The sequence below is a fragment of the Portunus trituberculatus genome, chromosome 20 (assembly GCF_017591435.1).
Source record: "Portunus trituberculatus isolate SZX2019 chromosome 20, ASM1759143v1, whole genome shotgun sequence".
Taxonomy (NCBI): Eukaryota; Metazoa; Arthropoda; class Malacostraca; order Decapoda; family Portunidae; genus Portunus; species Portunus trituberculatus.
Genome location: NC_059274.1, coordinates 8,677,501 through 8,687,500, shown reverse-complemented (window position 1 = coordinate 8,687,500; position 10,000 = coordinate 8,677,501). Strand labels below are relative to the sequence as shown.

Genomic DNA, 10,000 nt, shown 5'->3' with positions numbered 1-10,000 from the left:
TATTTCCTCCCTCTCTCTCTCCCCTCCCTTTTCTCTCTAACTTCCCTCCATCTCTGTCTCTCTCCTCTCCACATACTCATTTTCTATATCTATTCCATTTATTAATTCCTCTCTCTCTCTCTCTCTCTCTCTCTCTCTCTCTCTCTCTCTCTCTCTCTCTCACACACACATTCCTTCTATAATTTCTATCTCCCTTCCTCCTTCCTTCTTTCCTTTCCTCCATCTCATTGTTTCTCTCCATACGTCCATCTCTCCCTTTTCTTCCTTCTAAGATCGTCCGACCTTTCTATTCCTTCATCGATTTCTCTCTCCCACCTCTCCTCTTCCCTCCCTCCCCCTCCCTCTCCTCCCCTCCCTCCCTCCCTCCTGCCCCCTGCCACACGTTTCTCCCCGGGGCTAAGGGGAGAGTGGGTAGAACCAGGTATGTGGGTCACTATCCCCCCACCTCTCTCTCTCTCTCTCTCTCTCTCTCTCTCTCTCTCTCTCTCTCTCTCTCTCTCTCTCTCTCTCTCTCTCTCTCTCTCTCTCTCTCTCTCTCTCTCTCTCTCTGTGTGTGTGTGTGTGTGTGTGTGTGTGTGTGTGTGTGTGTGTGTGTGTGTGCGCGCGCGTTAGTTTATTCATTGGATTTGCCTTTTTTTCGTTTGTTTGTTGTTTTGTCTCCTTTTTCTATTTTTTTGTTTTTTTGTTTTTCTGTTTGTTATCGTCTTTTATCTTTCTTTCAGTCTTTACTCCACTCTCATTCTTGTCTCGTACACTCCACATCTCTCTCTCTCTCTCTCTCTCTCTCTCTCTCTCTCTCTCTCTCTCTCTCTCTCTCTCTCTCTCTCTCGTGATATACTAGAGCAAATTAAACAAACTTAACTAAAACGCAATTTCTTACACACTTCCACCCATCAAATAAAATAAATAAAATTCTCTCGATAAACTTCACCAAACTTCATTTCTTTCTTACTATAAATTTCATCGCAACTTTCCGAGTCACGTGACCACAGCAACTTCCTCTCGTTAAAGTAAACTTCATTTCCTGTCCCTCGTTTTCTCCGAAACTTCTTATCTCCATAGTGAGTGAAACTGTGACCTCGATTGGATCATAACTCTCTTCAAATGTCGCCAGAGAGAGAGAGAGAGAGAATAATTTGAAAAGTATGTTTGTGAATCCATTGCTTTACTGCTGAGAAGAAAAAAAAATGTACAGTTTGTGTGCAGAACATAACAGAGAGAGAGAGAGAGAGAGAGAGAGAGAGAGTGCTATTACTAGTTAAACAATACTTTAAAAATTAAAAGCAAGAGATATAAGAGAAAAAAGATAACAAGTTTATATCGTAGGAACAGGAATGACTAAGTTTATATAAAGGAAAACGAAACTTAAGTAAGAGGAGGGAAAAAAGAATGATGGTAGGAAATTAAGAGTAAAAGGAAAAGTATGCGTGTGTGTTAACCCGTTGCTCTGAATTCTTGCGGGAAAGGTTACCGTGTTGATGTGTTAATGAGAAGCAAGATGGCGGGGGAGGAAGAAGAAGAAGAGGAATGGGAAGAGGGTAGGAATATGAGTAGGAGGAGGAGGAGTAGGTAAAGAAGGTAGCACGAGAAGAAAGGGAGGAAAAGAAAAGGAGGAAAGGAGTATTGAGTATGTAGGAGGGAAGAGAGGTAGAAAAGAATTGCAAAATAAAAAACAACAATAATAATATCACCAATGAAAGGAAACAGTGATGGAGGCTTTACTAATGATAATGATGGTACGGTGATAACATTGATAGTGATACTAGACAATCCTTCACACACACACACACACACACACACACACACACACACACACACACACACACACACACACACACACACACACACACACACACACACACACGTCTTTTCAATGTTCCACGCAGCTTTCTATTTTAGTAGAGGAAGGTGAGAGAGGCTTGTCGCTCTCACTCACAACTCTCCCTCATCACTTTGCACCACCAGAGATATCCGCTTACGTCTGGTGCATGGGAAATGAGCAGGAGGAGGAGATTTCTCGTCGTTACAGCTTATTGAAGATCGTCAGTCGTGTTTGAATATGTGAAAATTATTTGTGTGTATTTTTTTAAACTAGTGTTAGTATTTAGTATTTACTAACTCCAGTGTCTGCACTTATTATTATTTTTTTTTTCCTAACCTTGGTGAGTATCGACTTGTTGGAGACGCCATTGTCGTATCCCTCCCCAACATGAAACACCAGTGATTCCACGATTTATATACGATTGCAACTTAAGTAAAAATCATGATAATCATTATAATGGAAAATAGTGTCCATCATTTTAAGGAAGAGATGAAGGTGTTTATAAGTGCGCGCGTTTTGGCGCCAGCCGCCACGCTGAAGTGTAGCTGTGTTGTGTTGTGTTGTGTTGTGGTGCGTTGGTGTCTACTGTGCCCATGGTTGTTTCTTGGCCCATGCTCCGTGTGTGGCGTGGATCACTGGCTGGTCACTGATTTCCATCACCTCGCCAAGGTTTGCGGCGTCTTCACATTCTAATTGCAACATTTAAGTGTTTCGTTAGTGCACCGAACATAAATGTTTAGGTATTCTTGTTGAGAAACCCGTTATATTCTTTAGCTGGATTTTAACGAGTTTGGGGTAGCAAGCACCATTACCTGATCATTTTTATTACACTGTATAATGGCGTAGCTTACTGATAATGCGAAGTTTCGAACTGAATCATTAAATGAAAATAAGATGGGCCATAGCTATGTGATAGAGGTGAGTGTCAGGTAGGTAGGAGTTGGTAGGCTGGTAGGCTGCACGGTACGATGCGTGGCTGCTGGCGCGGTGACGGCTTGTTACATTATGCTGCATAAGTACAGTACAGTACATCTCAACTGTTTCATTACGAATCCACTATATTGATATTCACCGGAAATCATGGCTTATTGTTTTGGTTTTATTGTTTTGCAGACACATTGGAATAGATTTTTGTTGTGAGTTACAGGGTAGGTGGCGCCTAAATTCCCCGCTCCCCGACCCTCGCAGGCCCGAACTCCAGAAAGTCTGTTCATATATCTGCGAAACAGTGGAACTGAAACAGCCAGTAATTACGGTTGTAAAGAACTTCGTTAACATTTGCAACATAACCAGCACTTGTGCATCAAGCTAAGGTGGTGGTGAGTGGTGAGGCTTGTCAGAGCAGAGTTGTTCCCAGACATTTAAGATATGTTTAGTCATACGCGTCTTTGAGGAGCACCTCTCTCCTACCTGATCTGCAACTGCTAAAGATTACAGAATGTACATCCACAACTACAAATAAAAAAAAAAATATGCGGCTTAAAAATTGTTGATGGCATTGTGCTAATATGCATGAATCTTGTGTTGTGCGAAGTGACGAGACTGCGCCAGCCAACCTTACACTTTCCAATGAGTTCCCGTTGTTGTGTTCGCCAGACGCCAGCCAGCCAGCCAGCCAGCACAGTTGTCCTTGACCGGCGTGGCAAAAAGTAGCTCAGGTATAATGTGTTAGGCGACAAGAAGTGACGCTGCAAGAATGACAGACGTTGCGTGAGACTCATCTGTGGGTGAGGACTGAGAGACAGAAAGGAGACGGCGTTTGTTAGCTGCCCTTATAGAAAGCCAGACGAATGGACAGATAGTTTGATGGATTGATAGATACTAGATAGACAGACAGTGAGATAAGAAAAAGAACATATTAGTGGGACAGGCAAATAAAAGAACAGATAATTAGACAAAGAAAAAGTGCACAAATAGATGCAAACCGGAAAAAAGACAAACACAGACAGAAAGGGAGACAAACGTACGGACAGACAAATCAGAGACAGGAAGACTGAGAAAAACCACGAACAGACAGACAGACAGACAGACAAAGAACAGGAGTGTGCCATTAGTAGAGTGAGAATGAAGGAACGACCCACGACCTTTGAATTTTGTCACCGGATGGCCAGACAGGTAGCTAGTCAGTCGTAGTCGTGATGGGGCGCTGAGTCAGTTGCAAGGACACCAAGCTGTATATTCCTGACCTCTTCTTGTTTATTACCTTTATCATTTACTTGTTATGGATGCCTTCACTTGCTTCCTTCTCTCTGTTACTCTATTTATTTATTCATTCTTATATTACATTCATAGTTGTTTTTTTTTCTGAGAATTTCAGCCACTCCTTTGATATATATTGACGACTCCCAACTTTCTCTATGCAAAAGGGATACTGAGATTTTTTGTTCGTAGATAAGAGAGAGAGAGAGAGAGAGAGAGAGAGAGAGAGAGAGAGAGAGAGAGAGTCGTGTTGAGGTATGACTGAGAAAAAAAAATATGTGTTGAATTATTTAAAATGAATGTATGTATGTATGTTTGCCTGTCTGTCTACACTGCTGGTCAGAGCGGAAGGCGCGGTACCTGTGACATCCTGTGAAGGAGATTAATGACACAGAAAATGTTTCAATGAGGGTACTCACCTAAACTAGTAATTGATAGGGTGCCCTCTGATTTTGAATAATATCTTTGGTTTAACTATTTGGGGACTGGTATCTACATTTATTTACTTTTCTTTTCTCTCCTTGGAACAGATCCGTGTTAGTGCGTAAAAAGAACCCATATGTCTAATCTATCTGCCTAGCTATCTATCCATCTGTCTATCTGTCTATCTGTCTATCTATCTATCTATCTATCTATCTATCTATCTATCTGTTACCCACTTACTACTTACTCTGAAATAAACAACATGAATGAACAGATCCCTCTTAGTACATGAAAATAACCCGTATGTCCAACCTAACCTATCTAGCAATGTAACCAGCCCTCTATCTGTCTATTTACGCAATTACCCACTTACTACCTACGCTAAACAAACAAACATGAGCAAAATGATGCCACCAGGATGACTTATTAGCAAGCGCGGGCAGTCTTTCGGGGCATGTGGCGGGGAATGTGAATCAGACAAGGCTCGTATTCTCGAACTCTTCTGTGCTTCACCTACACTATTTCAAAAGGTTTGATCCAAATCTACAAGAGTTTTTAAGCTGTTTTTTACGGTTCTAGAGGCACATTGACAATATATATATATATATATATATATATATATATATAGAGAGAGAGAGAGAGAGAGAGAGAGAGAGAGAGAGAGAGAGAGAGAGAGAGAGAGAGAGAGAGAGAGAGAGAGAGAGAGACTTGAAAATCCCGCTAATCATCTCTGTAGTCTTGGAAAAGTCATAGTGAGAAAGAAGAGGGTTTTTAAAGGGTTTTACCGTTCTAGAGGCAGATTGACAAGATTTCTACATTATCATCTGGAGAAATACTCATGAAAACCCCGGTAATCATCTATATTTCCTTGGAAAACATTCATAGTGAGAGAGAAGAGCGTTTCTTAGGTGTTTTAACGGTTCTAGAGGCAGAATGATAAGATTTCTACGTTATTAACTGGAGAAACTCTATTGAAATACTGCTAATCGTCTCCGTGGCCTTGGAAAACAGTCGTATTGAAAGAGCAGACCGTTTCTGAACACAGACAAGCAGCACATGGAAGCAGTCTATTCTGAAACACTTCCGCATCGCAGCATCTCCACTACTTCAAGTCAATTTAAATGAAGTTGCTCGTGTTTCGAAAGGTGTTTTTACTGTTTAACGAGACTTACACGTTACTGAGGGAGAAACTGTCTTGAAAACCCGGTTAATCATCTTTGTGGCCTTTGAAAACAGTCGTGGTGAAACTATGGTTTTTTTAAGGATTTTTTATAAGGTTTAACGACAGATTAACAAGATTCCTACATTATTGAAAGGAGAAACAGTCTAGGGAACTTGGTATTCATCTCTGTTGTCTTTGGAGAGAGAGAGAGAGAGAGAGAGAGAGAGAGAGAGAGAGAGAGAGAGAGAGCGTTTCTGGCAGGCTGTTAAGGAGGGAGGATATTTTTCTACGGTGCCGTCTTGTTATGCACTGAAGTCTGAGTCACCACGTCTGCTTGGCTCGTGATGGGAAGCTTAAGGTGTTGGTGACGACAAGGAATCCAGCTGGTGTTGGTATGACATCTGGTTGTTGGCGGAATGGCATTGGAATGCCTATAGATTAATTTATATAGGATTTGAAGCTTTTCTCGTGGTATTTAGAGGATTGGGGAACTGAAGCAAGAAGAGAAAGGCATAAACAAACAAATTAAGTAACGAAATCATTATACAAGGTGACAGAATAGAAGCAGAATACATATAAATAGACTTTTGTATGATTAGAAACTTTATTGATGGTGTTTAGAGGATTGGGAGGAAGAGAAGGACGTAAACAATCAAATTAAGTAACAAAATCACTATACAATGTGAGAAAGTAGAGTCAGAACATATTATGTAAAGAGACTTTTGTAGAATTAGAACCTTATTGATGGTATTTAGAGGATTAGGGAACTGAAGGAGGAAGAGAAGGACGTAAACAAACAAATGAAGTAACCAAACCACTATACAAGGTGACAATAGAATCAGAATACATATTTATAGACTTTTGTAGAATTAGGAATCTTATTGATGGTATTTAGAGGAATGAGGAACTGAGGAACGAAGAGAAGGACGTAGACAAACAAATTAAATAACTGAAACACATTACAAGGTAAGAAAATAGGATCAAAACACACATGAATAGATTTTTGTAAGACTAGAAACCTTATTAATGGCATTTAGAGGGCTGTATAACTAAAGGAGAATAAGAATATAGACCAAGACGTATTGTACAGTGGGAATAAGATCCGAATGCTTTATAGACTTAACGTTTATAGAATTAGAAACCTTATGAATGGTGTTTAGAGGACTAGATGCCTAAATGAGGAGGAGTAGAACACAAACAAACATATCAATTAATTAAATTGTATTAGTAGAGGCCAGAAGACACTTGATATCTATTGAAGTGTTACGTGCTTATTAGTCACTGAAGTGGTAGTAATTCTTAGGTTCCGCCTGGCTGTGTGTGGTTGATGGGCTCTTAGACAACCTTCAGTGGTGGTGGTGCAATGGTGGTGGTGGTGGCTGCACGTCCTCGCTTACGCCACACCACATGAGAGAGAGAGAGAGAGAGAGAGAGAGAGAGAGAGAGAGAGAGAGAGAGAGAGAGAGAGAGAGAGAGGAGGGGGAGGGGTTAGTTGAGGTATGGTAAGGTGTGGGGACAGACAAACAGACGGACAGAAAGACGGACGGAGAAAGGTCAAACAGAGACAAAGAAAAAGAGATAGTGAAGGGTTGAGAGAGAGAGAGAGAGAGAGAGAGAGAGAGAGAGAGAGAGAAGTTAACACACAATACACAATTACTCACCTAACTTTACCTGTACACTACACGACGCGAGAAGTTAATTAAAGATGATAATAACGTTGATGATATGCGTCACAGTTGGTGGAGAAATTAACAAAAATGAACACAAAGAAAGAACAAAGAACAGACAAACAAACAGACAGACAGACAGACAGAATAAGACCACAGGGAGGAGTAGATTTCTTAGCTCTTTTTTTTTTATCTAACTTACTTTTTTTTTTTTTTTTGCTTCGTCTCCTGTTTTATTTTGTTTTGTTTTCTTCTACTTTTTTATCATTTTGTTCTGTCTTGTTCAGTTACATTTTTTATTCTCTCTCTCTCTCTCGTCTAGTTCATTGCATTTCGTTCAGTTTTTACTTTCTTGCTTTATTTTGTTTATTTTTCTTGTATTTTATCACTATTCCTTTTCCTCTCTCTTCTGTTCCAGCAATTTATTTAATTCCTTGTCTTTTTCCTCTTCCGGATTTTTTTTTTTGTTTGCCTTATTTCGTTTATTTTCTTTTATTCCATCATTATTCCTTTTCCTCCCTCCTCTGTTCCTACAATTCCTACTTCATTCCTCGTTGTTTTCCTCGTCTGGTTCTATTCCTCGTCTCCTTCATTCTCTTTTCCATTACATTTCATTCCGTCCACTTTTTCTTAAACCCGTACCATTGTTTCAGCTTCTTCCATTCACCGAGAACTTCACTTTTCAATACGAAGTTACAGAGAGAACTGCGTTGTAATGATTTCTCTTGGCGTGAATTGTCCGTGAAATATCGTTGAATCATTATTTTTATTATTATTGTGTCTCTTTGTTGAGATTGTGTTGCTTTCAAAGTGTTTACAATTATTCCATTCTCATTTATTCTGTCTATCTTTCTCACTTCCTCCTCGGAAAGTCACTCTCCATTTTATTTTTTCCCAAACAGCCTCAGAACACGAAATTTAATGTCACTGTATAGTTTGTGTTAAGTTTGACTTCTTTGGTACTGGAACTCATTTTTGTCATGAATTTTGGGTGTGATAGACGATTTTATTGACATTAAGAAGGGTGTATGGAGGACAGAAGATTACTGACCAGACTTTTCACTATTTTATTTCCTATATCAGTTTCTGAAGCTTTTTAAAATTGCCAAATCGTAAGCAGAATAAATGAAAAAATATGAAAACGCGTCATGACACTGAAGGGGCTAAGGTGCTTACAATTATTCTTGTCTCTCTTTCTCTTCCTTTTTTTTTTTTTCTCCCATCTTCCTTTCTCCTCCCTTCATGATCCCTATACAGTACCATGCATGAAAGACGCCTCTCTACTTCCGGTCTGTCATCCTTATCCGTGAACTGATTTGTTCTTTAAATTGCATATAATTATTCTTCTCTCATTTTTATTCTTTCTATCTCACTTTTTCCTCCCTCCATCAGCCCTATATGTGGCAGTCCCTCCATGAAAGACAATTATTTGTTACTAATCTGCCATCCTTATCCATGAATTGATATGTTCTTTAAAGTGTTTATAATTATTCTTCTCTCATATCTATTCTTTCCATCTCACTTTCTCTTCCCTCCATCAGCCCTACACTCGTGGCAGTCCCTCCATGAAAGACACGTCTCTATATCCGGCCTGTCATCCTTATCCGTGAATTGATCTGTTCTTTAAAGCTCCGTAATGACTAACCACTAACAACTTGATTACTGAGTCTGTTCCATTCATCCATTATTTCTATTTATCTCTTCCTTTCTTCTTGCTGCATTTTCTTTCTTCTTTCTTGTTGTTCTTTGCTTGTGTCAGATTGTATTGTATTCTTTCTCGTTTATTCCTTTTTACCTTTCTTACTCCCTTCTTTATCGTTCTTATCTATTCTTGATGTATTTAATTTCCTTCTTCTCTCTTCTCTTGTGTTTCTCTCCTTAAATTTCGTCTGATTGTATTTTCTTTTTCTTATTTATCCCTTTTTACCTTTCTTTCTCCCATTCTTCATTGTTCTTATCCGTTCTTGATGCATACTCTTCGTTCTCCCTCCTCTTGTGTATCTCTTCTTGTTGTTCTTCCTCCCTTCTTTATTATCTCTATCTATTCTTGACGCATATTCTTCCTTCTTCGTCCTCCTCTTGTGTTTCTCTTGTTGTTCTTAAATTGCGTTGTGTTGTGTTCAAGGTGTTTGTAAATGGAATGAGCGATGATTAGCGTATGTTGGAATGCACTTACCGTCAGTCTGTGTGGCTCCGAAGGTCGCTGTGTTTGTGTTTACGTGGAATGTGTGTATGTGTGTGTGTGTATGTATGTGTGTGTGTGTGTATGTATGTGTGTGTGTGTGTGTGTGTGTGTGTGTGTGTGTGTGTGTGTGTGTGTGTGTGTTTAGGTGAGAGTAGGTATGAGTTCTTATGATGTTCTGATTGTGGTGAAGTTACGAAGTTTGTGTTGAAAGTTGTGAGTTCTTTTCACGTGATAAAGTTCTAAAACTATAAAGTAATAAATGAATAGATAAATAAAATAAATAGATATTTCAGGTTTTGGAAAATCTTGAACTAATTACACGTGTCAAAGACAAAAATTAATGTGTAAGTTTATGAGGTTCATTTCACGTTACAAATTTCAGAAGCTTAAAAGAATTCTTAGTTTCATAACAATCCTAAAATTCTAACACATTTCAACCCAAATTTGAAAATCCTGAGATCCTGACGCCTTTCAAAACCAATAATTCTACAAGTGTACAGATTTTACATTGACTAAACATCCAAACTTCCTGAAGGTGGAGT

The 10,000-nt window shown here is 39.2% G+C and overlaps 1 protein-coding gene across 3 annotated transcripts in view; it reads left to right on the top strand.

Moving 5' to 3' along the window:
* The window catches only part of LOC123506565 (unconventional myosin-XV-like), a 98,138-nt gene that overhangs the window by 3,240 nt on the left and 84,898 nt on the right, over positions 1–10,000 (top strand). The gene's annotated exons all lie outside the window — the stretch shown is intronic.